At 38.8% G+C, this 15,030-nt stretch overlaps 2 long non-coding RNA genes across 2 annotated transcripts; both read right to left on the reverse strand.

Moving 5' to 3' along the window:
* Positions 1-431: 431 nt before the first annotated feature.
* LOC128291463 (uncharacterized) lies at positions 432-1,561 on the reverse strand. The gene is made up of 2 exons (XR_008281254.1): positions 1,481-1,561; positions 432-723 (listed from the first exon to the last, which is right to left on the reverse strand). It is a non-coding gene; the product is annotated as an uncharacterized LOC128291463 (long non-coding RNA).
* Positions 1,562-8,290: 6,729 nt separating this feature from the next.
* LOC128291480 (uncharacterized) lies at positions 8,291-9,419 on the reverse strand. Its single transcript, XR_008281272.1, has 2 exons — positions 9,339-9,419; positions 8,291-8,582 (listed from the first exon to the last, which is right to left on the reverse strand). It is a non-coding gene; the product is annotated as an uncharacterized LOC128291480 (long non-coding RNA).
* Between the last annotated feature and the right edge of the window lie 5,611 nt (positions 9,420-15,030).

Below are 15,030 nucleotides of genomic sequence, written 5' to 3' on the forward strand. Positions count from 1 at the left end.
GGTACAGTTTATTAGTTAAAGTCACCCATGTTACAGGGATCGACTGCTCTGACCTTTGCGCGTTACAACTTGAATATCTCTCTATACAGGGCTTTAATACTGGTGCCGTTTGTTTCTAATGAAACTAGACTCAAAATGGAATCCGTACATATAAGGCATGACTCCTAATTCTTTCTGGATAATTTATGGTAAATTTTCAAAGTCGCGTCAGGGGACCCAGAAACCGTTCTGGCCCTGTCTCACGAGAACTTTAATATTTCTCAGTATACTGCTCATATGGTCGTTTCGTTTCATCCATATGAAAATAGATTCATCAAGGTTCAATTTCATAATTTACCCACTATTTAATTCTACTTCTACTATTTTTAGTGATTTTTCAATCTCATCTCACTGCTGCTGTCCGCGACAGTTACTGCAGTAGACTATGCCAATTTCATGAATCTTTCCTTGGCCTTAATCATCCATCATACATGACACAAATTGTGGCCACCTTATCAAAATTAGAGTTTCTAAGACTCGTGGCTATAGGTTCTAGCATCCCACTCGACGACCACATAGGCCATTTTCACAGGGCTTAAAGTTTACAACCCACAATTCGACAAAATATAATAGCCTATACATGCCAAATGTTCTTCAACAACGAAAACAATACCACAAGATTTCAGCCGGTGTGATGACTTCAACGACGGTCCCGATCACGCAAGCAATACGAATCCGAGAGACCTAAAATGGGTGACAAGAAAAAAACACCGAGTGAGTTTACAACTCAGTAAGTCATAAGCATTCATCAATCCACTAATAAAGTCACTACAACATGTACAGCAAACGAGGCTAGGTACTCATCCATATCGAATCTATACCATAATGCCTCGGACCTTTCGGTCCAATCTCGTACCAAGTCATACATCCACATTTCATATTCTACACAACAAGATAATCGAAGCATTTTTTACACATTAACTCATTTTCCAGCACAACCATACAATTTCAATCATCACATAGATTTAAGGCTTACCAATTCAACCCCAAGCATGGACGTATTTTCTATTCATCATGAGCTCGAGGTACTTACCCGATCCGCTGTCCGGGATTAACTCGATAATGTCGCACACTCAGTGCCAATTGTAATACAAGAGCATATAGTGAATCCGCACACTTAGTGCTATATATTTTCAGCTCGCACACTTAGTGCTATATAATTTTCAGCTCGCACACTTAGTGCTATATAATCAAACTCGCACACTTAGTGCTGTACAATTTTAAACCCGCACACTTAGTGCCAATCTTGTCACCGTGTCCATTTATACCCGCACACTTAGTGCCGAGACCAATACCTTATGCATTTTGCTGCCTTTATACATTCAACAATGGCATCATTCCATACACATACATTCCCATTTACACATCAATTCATTTAAACACAATTGTGTATATATTATGGTCATTTACATCAACACCAAATATATGCTTAATGACTTACCTTATATTGGATGAAACGATTTCCAATCGACTACTCGATTATCTTTCCTTTGCCTTTGCTTGATTCTCCACCTCTAGCTTCTTAAGCTAAATTTAACAAATAAATTGGTTTTATCATTTGAGCATCGGAAGAGGAATTCAAGATGCCTAGCCAATATATAAATATCTACTCATTAGGCATCAAAGTCGCATATGTACAAAATCATGAATCGAACTCAACACCTTAGTTAGTATTCCTCTTAGCAATTTTCTAAGCCAAGAATAGGCATCAATATGCTTGCCTCTAACCGAATGCATGCACACCAATTTCCCCTCATGTGGCCGAATATGCATGTCCATGTTGAGGCCGATTATGCACTTAATACCACACAAAACAGCATGCATTTTACTAACTAACGCATTACATATTGTAGCTCAATACACATCTCTCATGTACTACATAACCGAAAACATCATCCCAAGCAAATATATACCTTGAAATAGTATATATGTCATACCAATTCATCATGTGCAAACACATATTCAAAGCTCAAATCTTACCTACCATGCAACATGCATGAATCATACTTAATGGATATACCATGACCGAATACATCACAACACCATCATTTTGGTCATGATTAAGCAAAGAACTTAATGTCTCACTCAAAAATACTAAAAAGAAAGTCCAAGAGCCATCAATCCCCATCACATACACCATTAACAAGCTTCATATTTAACATGCAATGGCATTAACACAAAATCCACCTTGGCCAAATACCATTTCCATGGCATAACAAGGATTTGAACCATGGCTAACATGCACATCAAGTTAGCAACCAAAACAAGCATGAATCTCATGACACAACCTCAAACATACCTTAATCTTGATGCAAGTATAGCCAAATCTCCTTCTAGTTCTCTTCTAAACCAAGCATGAAGCAAAAATCCTCCCTTTTCCTTAGTATTTTCGCCAAAGAAGAGAAAAATGGATGAACAAAATTTTTCTTTTCTCTTCCACAATGCACGGCAGGGGGGGTTTCACACACACACACATTTTTTTTCTTTCTTTATTACCCATACTCATTTGTTTATTGTTTCTCCCTAGTGCACCAACAAAACATGTTTCATGACATGTTTAGCCCATGATTCCTTGTCATGGCCGGCCACTTCATGTTAGGGGGGGAAATTTGACATGCAAATCCCTTATTTTTGCATGCATTATCAACTAGTCATCCCACATTTCCCCATCATACTTTCAATGTTTACTACTAGGCCCTTTCTAGTGAAATTCACATTTATAACTCTAAATCGAAACATCAAAAATGTCACACATGAATTAACACATATTATAGGCATCAAAATAAATTATAAATTATTTTTATGCCTCAGTTTTGTGGTCCCGAAACCACATCCCGACTAGGGTCAATTTTGGGATGTCACAACTCTCCCCCACTTAAGAAATTTTCGTCCAGAAAATCTTACCGTAAATAGGCTCGGTATCGCTCTCTCATAGAGTCCTCAAGTTCCCAAGTGGCTTCTTCAATTCCGTGTTTATGCCACAACACCTTCACTAATGGGATTTTCTTGTTTCAGAGGTCTTTTACTTCACGCATCGAATGCGAACGGCTCTTCTTCATAACTCAAATTAGGCTGAACCTCGACCTCAGATGGAGGAATTACGTGCGTCGGGTCAAACCTATATCGTCGAAGCATCGAAACATGGAAAACGTTGTGAATCTTTTCGAGCTCAGGGGGGTAAAATTAATCGGTACGCTACTGGCCCAATTCGTTCAGATACTTCATACGGACCGATGAACCTCGGACTCAATTTGCCCTTATGGCCAAATCTAAGCACCTTCTTCCAGGGTGAAACTTTGAGAAATACCTTGTCTCCAACCTGATATTCAATGTCTTTCCTTTTCAAATCCAGATACGACTTTTGGCGATCCGTAGCACCTTCAAACTTTCACGAATCACTCGAACTTTTGCTCGGCATCCTTCACCAAATCAACCTCAAGAATTTACCTTCACTAAGTTCATCCGAATAATGGGTACGGCATTTACGATCAGTATAAAGCCTCGTAAGGCGCCATCTTAATACTTGATTGAAAGCTATTGTTGTAGCGAATTCAATCAAAGGCGATACTGTCCCATGAACCACTAAACTCAAGGATACAACATCTCAACATATCCTCGAGTATTTGAATTATCCGTTCGGATTGACCATCGGTTTGGGGTGAAAGGCGGTCTTGAAATGCAACTTGGTACCCAAAGCTTCTTGAAATTTCTTCCAAAATCGCGAGGTAAATCTCGGATCTCTATCCGACACAATAGAAATCGGTACCCGTGTAATCTCAATCGAGAAACGTACAATTGGCTAGTTTATCCAATGAAAATCCGACGCACGGGATAAAGTGAGCCGACTTAGTCGGTCTATCAACAACAACCCAAATCGCATCCTTCTTACTAGTCGACAATGGCGGCCGGACACAAAGTCCATTGTGACTCGATCCCATTTCCACTCGGGTATCGTGATCGGTGAAGCAATCTCAAGGCACTTGATGTTCCGCTTTCACTTGTTGACATATTAAACATCTCAAACAAAGTCGGAGATGTCCCGTTTCATACCATGCCACCAAAACCGACGTTTCAAATCGTTGTACATCTTCGTACTCCGGGTGGATTGCCATTCGGCTACAAAGGGCTTCGTTCAAAATTATTGGAATAAGTTCTGAATTCTTTGGGACACAGACGACTTGAACCTCAAACAATCGTCATCATCGATTTGAAATTCGAGTCCTCGTTCGAACACACTCATCCCGTTTTGCAACCAACTCATCGTCGACTTTACGAGCTTCACGAATTTGACGTATCAATAATGGTTTGGCTTTCAATTCAGCTACTAACACATTGTCGGGTAGGATAGACAAGTGTACATTCATCGTCATAAAGCAAATAGTGATTTCGGCTTAAGGCATCCGCAACCACATTAGCCCTTCCGGGTGATAATCAATGACGAGCTCATAATCTTTTAACAACTCGAGCCATCGCCTTTGTCGCAGATTTAAGTCTCTTTGGGTCATCAAATATTTGAGACTTTGTGATCCGAACACACATGGCACTTCTCACCAAATAAGTAATGTCGCCATATCTTTAAGGCGAATACGATGGCGACCAATTCGAGATCATGGGTCGGATAATTTTTCTCATGTGGCTTTAATTGCCTCGACGATAGGCCACAACTCGCCCTTCTTGCATCAATACGCAACCCAACCCAAGTAGGGATGCGTCACTATAAATGACAAACTCTTTGCCCGATTCGGGTTGCACTAGAATTGGGGCTTCATCAAATAAGCTTTCAGTTGATCGAAACTTTTCGACATTTCTCCGTCCATTCGAACTTAACATCCTTTTGGAGTAAGCCGTCATTGGCGTGGCTATCGTCGAGAAACCTTTACAAATCGTCGGTAATAACCGGCAAGCCCCAAAAGCTCCTAACTTCGGTAACATTCCTTGGTGGTTTCCAATCGACTATGGCTGAATTTTGTTCGGGTCCACCCGATACCGATGCGGACACCACGTGCCCCAAAAAGCTAACCTCTTTCAACCAAAATTCACATTCTTGAACTTTATGTATAATCGCTTATCTCGTAAGATTTGCAACACTAGCCTCGGTGTTCAAACATGCTCGATTTCATCTCTCGAATAGACCAAAATGTCATCGATAAATACAACTACGAACCGATCCAAGTATGGCCTGAAAATTCTATTCATTAAATCCATAAACACCGCAGGGCATTAGTGAGCCCAAACGGCATCACCAAGAATTCGTAGTGACCGTACCTCGTTCTAAAAGCGGTTTTGGGTATGTCCGATTCTCGGACCCTCAACCGATAGTACCCGACCTCAAATCTATCTTTGAAAACACCGAGGCTCCCTTTAATTGATCAAACAAATCGTCAATTCGTGGCAATGGATATTTATTCTTTATCGTCACTTTATTGAGTTGACGATAGTCGATGCACAACCTCATGGTTCCGTCCTTCTTCTTCACAAACAATACAAAAGCGCCCCATGGAGAAAAACTCGGTCGAGTGAAACCTCTATCCGTCAATTCTTGCAATTGAACCTTCAATTCCTTTAATTCCGTTAATGCCATACGACACGGGGCTATTGAAATCGGCGTAGTACGGTACAACTTCGATGTCGAATTCCACTTCTCGAACCGGTGGCAATCCGGTAACTCCTCGGAAAAACATCCGAATACTCACAAACCATCGGTACCGATTCGAGTTTCCTTTCCGTCTCTTTACTTCCAAACACATACGCAAGGTATGTTTCACACCTTTTCACATACCTCCGGCGGTCATAGAAGATATTATCATTGGCGCTCCTTTTAAATCGATGAGACTCGACTCGGACTACCTCATTATTTGCACTCCTCAAATCAATGGTTTTCCTTTTGCGATCCCTCATGCATCATGTACGATCACCAATCCATACCAAGAATAACATCGAATTCATTAAATGGTAGAAGCATCAGATCGGCCGGAAAACAGGATTCTCGAATTATTAGGGGGCATCTCTTGTACACTTTATCAACGAGTACGTATCGACCCAAAGGGTTTGACACTTGAATTATGAACTCAGTAGACTCAACAGGTAGAGTCTTACCGGATGCTAAGGTTTCACATACATATGAATGAGTAGAGCCGGGGTCAATCAATGCAATCACACTAGTATCAAAGAGAGTAAAAGTACCAGTGATAACGTCAGGGGAGGATGCCTCCTCTCGTGCGAATGGCATATGCTCTAGCAGAGTACGGGTCTCGGATCGGACAGCCAGATTAGAGGCTCCTCTCGATTACCACCCCTACCTCCAGAGATTCTCGGGGCCTACCTCCACCGTCGTTCCACTAGGTCTTGCACCTTGCGTCTTATTCCTCTCATCTAGCTCGTGCAATCTCTAATGAAGTGGTCCTTGAACCGCATCCATAACAGCCCTATTAATGACTTACCCCAACATTCACCTAGGTGTCGTCTTCCACATTGGGGGCATTCAGGTCTCTCTTGACGATTATTGCCCACACTAGCTATCAAGTAGCTCGGGAGTCCGTCAATGGTCGGGCTCTAATGGAAATTCCCGATCGTCCTCGACTTCATGGTGTCCTCCCGAACCTCTCTACAGCCGAGAACGGAGCTTTACTCGTCGATCTTTTACTGTAATCTCTTGCTTCAAATTCAGCCTTCTTCTTCTCCTTCCCAAGTTCTTCCGCCTTGCAGGCTCGTTAGACTAGTGTCACGAACTCCTTTATCTTCAAAATTCCCACTAGTAACTTTAACTCTTCATTCAATCCTTCTTCAAATCTTTTGCACATCGCAACCTCATCAGCCACACACTCCCGAGCCTACCGATTAAGTCTTACGAACTCATGTTCAGATTCGAGATCTGATCATACGGCCTTGCTTGAGTTCCAAGAACTCCTTACGCTTCGATCAATGAACCGTTGACTAATATATTTCTTCCGAAATTCGTTTGAAAGAAATCCCAAGTAACTTGTTCCTTTGGGACTATGGAAATCAAGGTCCTCCACCAATAGTAGGTGAGTCTCTTAACAAAGATATAGCACACTTAAGACATTCATCGGTGTGCATGACAATTCATCAAACACTCTAATGGTGTTATCAAGCGAACTCGGCCCTTTCGGCATTGTCGGTAACTATGGCCTTAAACTCCTCGCCCCACGCTTCCTAATCAAGTCCACGGTGGTTTACTCAGCCTCACAGGATCGAGAATCGATGGCATTACGGGCTCTTGGGGTGGAGTATTTAAATTCGGAAATGGTTGGACAGCCGGGTCGGTTCGGGCATATTATGCGACCCACTCATTCATCATGGTGAAGAAGGCTTGTTTCGCCTTCATTTTGATTATTCGCGGATGATCGAGGCTCAACAGCGGTGTCCCTTGTGCGGAGCAGCCGCTACACCTTCAACGTCATCCGCCAAGGGTCTCTCTATCCCGGTTCCATTGCTATTTAAAATAAAAATTTCAACCGTCAAGTCATCACATTATTCAGCACTAACAATTTGGCATGTATAGCTAGACTCACACGCGCTATGGTAGTCCTAGAACCGACTAAACCATAGCTCTGATACCAATAAAATTGTAACACCCCTAACTCGTGGCCGACGCCGTGTCGGACACGAGGGTTAACGCCAAACCCTCTCAAGATACCAACCAATTTGACATTACCAGTCAGGCTGGAAAACTGCGTCCCCGTCGCCTTAAAATCATATCTCGAGTTTCAAAACTCGGAAACTGGTTTCGTAAATTTTCCTGAATTTAGACTCATATACCCATCCATGGATTTATTTCTAGAATTTTGGTCGGGCCAATTGGTACAGTTTATTAGTTAAAGTCACCCATGTTACAGGGATCGACTGCTCTGACCTTTGCGCGTTACAACTTGAATATCTCTCTATACAGGGCTTTAATACTGGTGCCGTTTGTTTCTAATGAAACTAGACTCAAAATGGAATCCGTACATATAAGGCATGACTCCTAATTCTTTCTGGATAATTTATGGTAAATTTTCAAAGTCGCGTCAGGGGACCCAGAAACCGTTCTGGCCCTGTCTCACGAGAACTTTAATATTTCTCAGTATACTGCTCATATGGTCGTTTCGTTTCATCCATATGAAAATAGATTCATCAAGGTTCAATTTCATAATTTACCCACTATTTAATTCTACTTCTACTATTTTTAGTGATTTTTCAATCTCATCTCACTGCTGCTGTCCGCGACAGTTACTGCAGTAGACTATGCCAATTTCATGAATCTTTCCTTGGCCTTAATCATCCATCATACATGACACAAATTGTGGCCACCTTATCAAAATTAGAGTTTCTAAGACTCGTGGCTATAGGTTCTAGCATCCCACTCGACGACCACATAGGCCATTTTCACAGGGCTTAAAGTTTACAACCCACAATTCGACAAAATATAATAGCCTATACATGCCAAATGTTCTTCAACAACGAAAACAATACCACAAGATTTCAGCCGGTGTGATGACTTCAACGACGGTCCCGATCACGCAAGCAATACGAATCCGAGAGACCTAAAATGGGTGACAAGAAAAAACACCGAGTGAGTTTACAACTCAGTAAGTCATAAGCATTCATCAATCCACTAATAAAGTCACTACAACATGTACAACAAAACGAGGCTAGGTACTCATCCATATCGAATCTATACCATAATGCCTCGGACCTTTCGGTCCAATCTCGTACCAAGTCATACATCCACATTTCATATTCTACACAACAAGATAATCAAGCATTTTTTACACATTAACTCATTTTCCAGCACAACCATACAATTTCAATCATCACATAGATTTAAGGCTTACCAATTCAACCCCAAGCATGGACGTATTTTCTATTCATCATGAGCTCGAGGTACTTACCCGATCCGCTGTCCGGGATTAACTCGATAATGTCGCACACTCAGTGCCAATTGTAATACAAGAGCATATAGTGAATCCGCACACTTAGTGCTATATATTTTCAGCTCGCACACTTAGTGCTATATAATTTTCAGCTCGCACACTTAGTGCTATATAATCAAACTCGCACACTTAGTGCTGTACAATTTTAAACCCGCACACTTAGTGCCAATCTTGTCACCGTGTCCATTTATACCCGCACACTTAGTGCCGAGACCAATACCTTATGCATTTTGCTGCCTTTATACATTCAACAATGGCATCATTCCATACACATACATTCCCATTTACACATCAATTCATTTAAACACAATTGTGTATATATTATGGTCATTTACATCAACACCAAATATATGCTTAATGACTTACCTTATATTGGATGAAACGATTTCCAATCGACTACTCGATTATCTTTCCTTTGCCTTTGCTTGATTCTCCACCTCTAGCTTCTTAAGCTAAATTTAACAAATAAATTGGTTTTATCATTTGAGCATCGGAAGAGGAATTCAAGATGCCTAGCCAATATATAAATATCTACTCATTAGGCATCAAAGTCGCATATGTACAAAATCATGAATCGAACTCAACACCTTAGTTAGTATTCCTCTTAGCGAATTTTCTAAGCCAAGAATAGGCATCAATATGCTTGCCTCTAACCGAATGCATGCACACCAATTTCCCTCATGTGGCGAATATGCATGTCCATGTTGAGGCCGATTATGCACTTAATACCACACAAAACAGCATGCATTTTACTAACTAACGATTACATATTGTAGCTCAATACACATCTCTCATGTACTACATAACCGAAAACATCATCCCAAGCAAATATATACCTTGAAATAGTATATATGTCATACCAATTCATCATGTGCAAACACATATTCAAAGCTCAAATCTTACCTACCATGCAACATGCATGAATCATACTTGTGGATATACCATGACCGAATACATCACAACACCATCATTTTGGTCATGATTAAGCAAAGAACTTAATGTCTCACTCAAAATACTAAAAAGAAAGTCCAAGAGCCATCAATCCCCATCACATACACCATTAACAAGCTTCATATTTAACATGCAATGGCATTAACACAAAATCCACCTTGGCCAAATACCATTTCCATGGCATAACAAGGATTTGAACCATGGCTAACATGCACATCAAGTTAGCAACCAAAACAAGCATGAATCTCATGACACAACCTCAAACATACCTTAATCTTGATGCAAGTATAGCCAAATCTCCTTCTAGTTCTCTTCTAAACCAAGCATGAAGCAAAAATCCTCCCTTTTCCTTAGTATTTTCGGCCAAAGAAGAGAAAAATGGATGAACAAAATTTTCTTTTCTCTTCCACAATGCACGGCAAGGGGGGTTTCACTCACACACACACATTTTTTTTTCTTTCTTTATTACCCATACTCATTTGTTTATTGTTTCTCCTAGTGCACCAACAAAACATGTTTCATGACATGTTTAGCCCATGATTCCTTGTCATGGCCGGCCACTTCATGTTAGGGGAAATTTGACATGCAAATCCTTATTTTTGCATGCATTATCAACTAGTCATCCCACATTTCCCCATCATACTTTCAATGTTTACTACTAGGCCCTTTCTAGTGAAATTCACATTTATAACTCTAAATCAAACATCAAAATGTCACACATGAATTAACACATATTATAGGCATCAAAATAAATTATAAATTATTTTATGCCTCGGTTTTGTGGTCCCGAAACCACATCCCGACTAGGGTCAATTTTGGGATGTCACAGGCCATGTGGACTCACAATGAACCTTAAACATGAAGTTTACCATACCTTGCAGACTTCAACAACAAGAAACTCAAAAACCATTTATTCAACCAATCCAAACACAATCAAATTCATCTAAACCATGTCAAAACAATCAACTTTGATACTTATCCACTATTCTTTTGTAGATTCAACATTCATATTGTAACACCCATAACCGGTATCCATCACCAGGATAGGGTTACGGAGTATTACCGGACTTATATCTTAAACAATAATACATTTCACATTAATTTCTCAAATCCAAAAAAAAAAAGTCATTCAAATTCAATCATATAGTCCCTAACATGAGCCCTCGAGGCCCAAAACAAGCATTAAAAGTGGTTCAGGACTAAACCAAATACTTAATAAATTTTTTAAAAAAAAACATAGAAAAATTTCAAAGTAAAGGGGACACACGCCTGTGTGGCCAGGCTGTGTCTCGCACGGCCAAGAGACACACCTGTGTCACAACCCGTGTGGACATTTGAAATAGAATCACATGGCCATGTCCTAGCCTGTGTCCAACCCCGTGTAACTCACTTACTTTGGTCTCACAGCAAATTACATGCCCGTCTGACTAGCTCGTGTACCCTTCAAAATGGCCTCACACGCACGTGTGCCAGGCCGTGTTAAAATTGGAGAGTATACTGACTTGTCCCACGTGGCCAAGCCACACGCCCATGTGATAGACCCTATGAAGCTACTGAATTGGTTTCTAAATAAGTACCAGGGGATTTCTTAATAAGTACCAGGGGACACACGACCGTGTCACCTGGTCATGTGTCACAACGGTTGAGACACACGCCCGTGTCTCTGCTTGTGTGGACAAAAATAGGCTATGTTCCAAGCCACATTTCTCACCCAAATTTGCATCAACCTAAACACATCCAATATTATATGACCATACCATCAATAAGCATTCAAACCAATTACAACAAAGTCTAAATCATGCAATACCAATACCAACAACAACAATGCTCATAAACATCAAAATTGGCCATTCATAATCATATTAATATCACTTCCAAAAGTCACCTAAATGATCAAAATCACTTAATAGACTTTGTGCCTAATTCAACAAGCATACCACATCTCAAATTCAATCAATTGGCACTTAAAATACTAAATACACAATTAAGGCATTCACCAAGCAACTATACATCACATTCCAAAAATGATCATTTATACATGTTTATATAACCAAGTATATCAAAATAAGCCAAATCACATGGCTAAACACACATGTTTACATACCATCATAAACCAAATCAAGCCATATTAAATGACTAATTACAAGCCAATTCAAATGGCCAAAATTCATCAAGACATAAAGGCTACGTTAACTAAAAAACCTATACATGCCATATAACCAAAATACACAAATTTCAAAAGTACCAAACCAATGGCTGGATAGTGTGATGAGATATTTGACAACTTCCATCCTAGTCAAGCTTTGAAATCACTATAAAACATGGAAAAGTAAACAGAGTAAGCTATTAAGCTTAGTAAGCTCGTGTAACATCCTGATTTTGGGCTTAGTCAGAACAGTGGTTTCGGGACCACAAATCCGATAAGGAAAATTTCATTTTGATTATATTTTTATGGTCTACGATTTCACGAAATGTTTTCATGAAAATTTCGTTCGAAAATTTCGACGTGTGGGCACTCAATTTAGCAAAAAGGATTAAATTGTAAAAAGTGCAAAAGTTGAGTTCTACATGTTAGAGGTATCAAATTGTTATGAAATTTTAAATGGGAGGTCCTTAAATGATAATTAAACCATTGTATAACTTTTTGGATAAAAATGGCCTTGATTGGGTAAATTTTGAAAGAATAGTAAAAAGGGCATTTTGGTCATTTAGGAGTAAAATGAATTAAAAGACAAATTTTAAACTCCAAATGTGCCCCTTTTTTCTTTCAAGGACAGGAATGATCCAGACAAGAAAATCCATATTAACCTTTTCTATTTCTATTCTAATTCCGAAACGGCAAAAATAATTCTGATGATTCTTGCTATACATCTTTAAACTTTCAACATTTCAAGAATTTGTACTCGAAGATAAACAATAATCATTTCAGCATTTTTTTAATACCCAGATTATCTTCACATTATCAATATCAGATCTTCTTATTGTATACGATTCTTCTAGGAAACATACACTTCTTAATTAGACTATTCGTCTTTTTACCCGTGAAGAGATAAAATCTTATTCTCAAGTATGCACATCTCATTAAATTCTAGACATATACTCCATACAGATTGAACAATCAAGTCGACCTTATTCATCCGTAATTGATATTTCAAGAAATTCTCTCTTCTAATCAATAGAACGATTCAACATGTATCATTCCAAATTCACTCATCATATCAATCGAATACCTTAACAAATGCATTAACATAAGTAATACTGATACCTCAACTGAATACATTAACTCTGATTAACTTTCTTGAGAAAGGAAATCCACCATACACAATTTCTCATCGATTCTCAAAGGGCAGAATATAACAAAATACTCGAGAAAAACAGAACCATGCAGATCATAACCCAATCAAACTGACAATATGTTCGTCTAATGTTAAGATCAAGGAACATTTTCATAATATAAGAATTCATCAGGGATTAGATAGCCCCAATAATATTTCTAGTATCAGGTAATCTTATACAATATCTCAATAGAGACAGTCACAAATTGTGCACTATAATTACCATGCTTGAACATTTCATATTTCGAACATTATTCCTTTAACTATTTCTGTCGTCCCAAATTCCATAATATTCCCTTTACTAAGAAAACCAAATCATTAGAGAATTTCAATCAATACATTTCTCGACATCATACCAGGATAGATCGTTTTACCAAAATTAACCTTTTTTGCTAATTACGATGTTGCGAAAATTAAACAATCTTTCAGTCAATCCGATATCTTTCTAGCTCATGTCTGTACTTATCAACCCATTATCAATCTCTAATCATGCTTATAACTATTCCATCATTGAACTCTTTGCTTTCTCACCTAGAAACTCATTCAACATAACTCTCAAGAATTTCCCTTATAACACACCACTTTGGTAAGGGGGAGTGGGTCATAGGGCCTCTGACTCAACTCTCATATACATGTAACACAGTTTTCATCATAGCAATCATATTTCAATCATGTCATTCATTTCGAGTAACTAACATTCATATTGATTTTACACTCACTTTCTAGTTATCTCATTTAAACAAGTGTACTTATTATACATGTATTTCAATGTTTCCTAGATAATATTACTTATCCATTCATTAAATTAGACAAGTCAAGCACATAATATCATATAAGGGCCAAACAAACATGGATAAGTATATCACAATCTAAACTTTCATCTTACATATCATCATATACATATCATTACAATCATATATATTAGTCCAAGCAATTTAATACATTTACTCAAGTTATACGAGCTTACCAATATAATCATCCCAACCAATATACATGAATATTCATCTTATCAATATTTTTGATAAGTTACTCAAACACATGCATTTGTTCAAATAAATCGATCATATACATCATTGAATTATCTATTAATCATAGATAAGCTCATTTCACCATGTACACATTTCATGAATCCTCATTTGCACCTTTCCAAGTTTCAATTCGTCATGACTATACTTTACTCGAATATTTTGGCATCACATTCAATATGGTCGGTGTAGCTCGGTTGGAGAGTACCTTTTTCTGAACAAAGTGGCTCTCATACGCGTCGGGAGACATCACACTATCATGGATCAATGACATGTATAGTTGGACTTTTACACATGCTAGGTTAGTCCGAGAACCGACTAAACCATAGCTCTGATACCACTAAATATAACACCCCTCACCCATATCCAACGTCGGGATAGGGTTCGAGGCGTTAACGGACTTAAACATTCACAACAATACATAACATATTACCAACCATGCATGGCAAACAAGCATATGCACATCACCAATATCAAAACATAACATAAATAGCTAGATTTATAAGTTAGAATCATTAGCTTGCTAAAGACCAATATATTTGGCCAAATTATAATAACACATATTATAAAACTAGGTCCCTATACATGGCACTCACTTGATAATTCTAGCATATGTGTTTATATTGTCAAGGTGTTGGCTTGATAGTGTGATGCTGCCTCCGACGATCTCTAACCCTGAGCTAACCTGACAACACTAAAAGAAATGGAAAGGAAGGGGTAAGATTTACGCTTAGTAAGCTCGCATGA

The sequence above is a fragment of the Gossypium arboreum genome, chromosome 4 (genome assembly GCF_025698485.1).
Source record: "Gossypium arboreum isolate Shixiya-1 chromosome 4, ASM2569848v2, whole genome shotgun sequence".
Taxonomy (NCBI): domain Eukaryota; kingdom Viridiplantae; phylum Streptophyta; class Magnoliopsida; order Malvales; family Malvaceae; genus Gossypium; species Gossypium arboreum.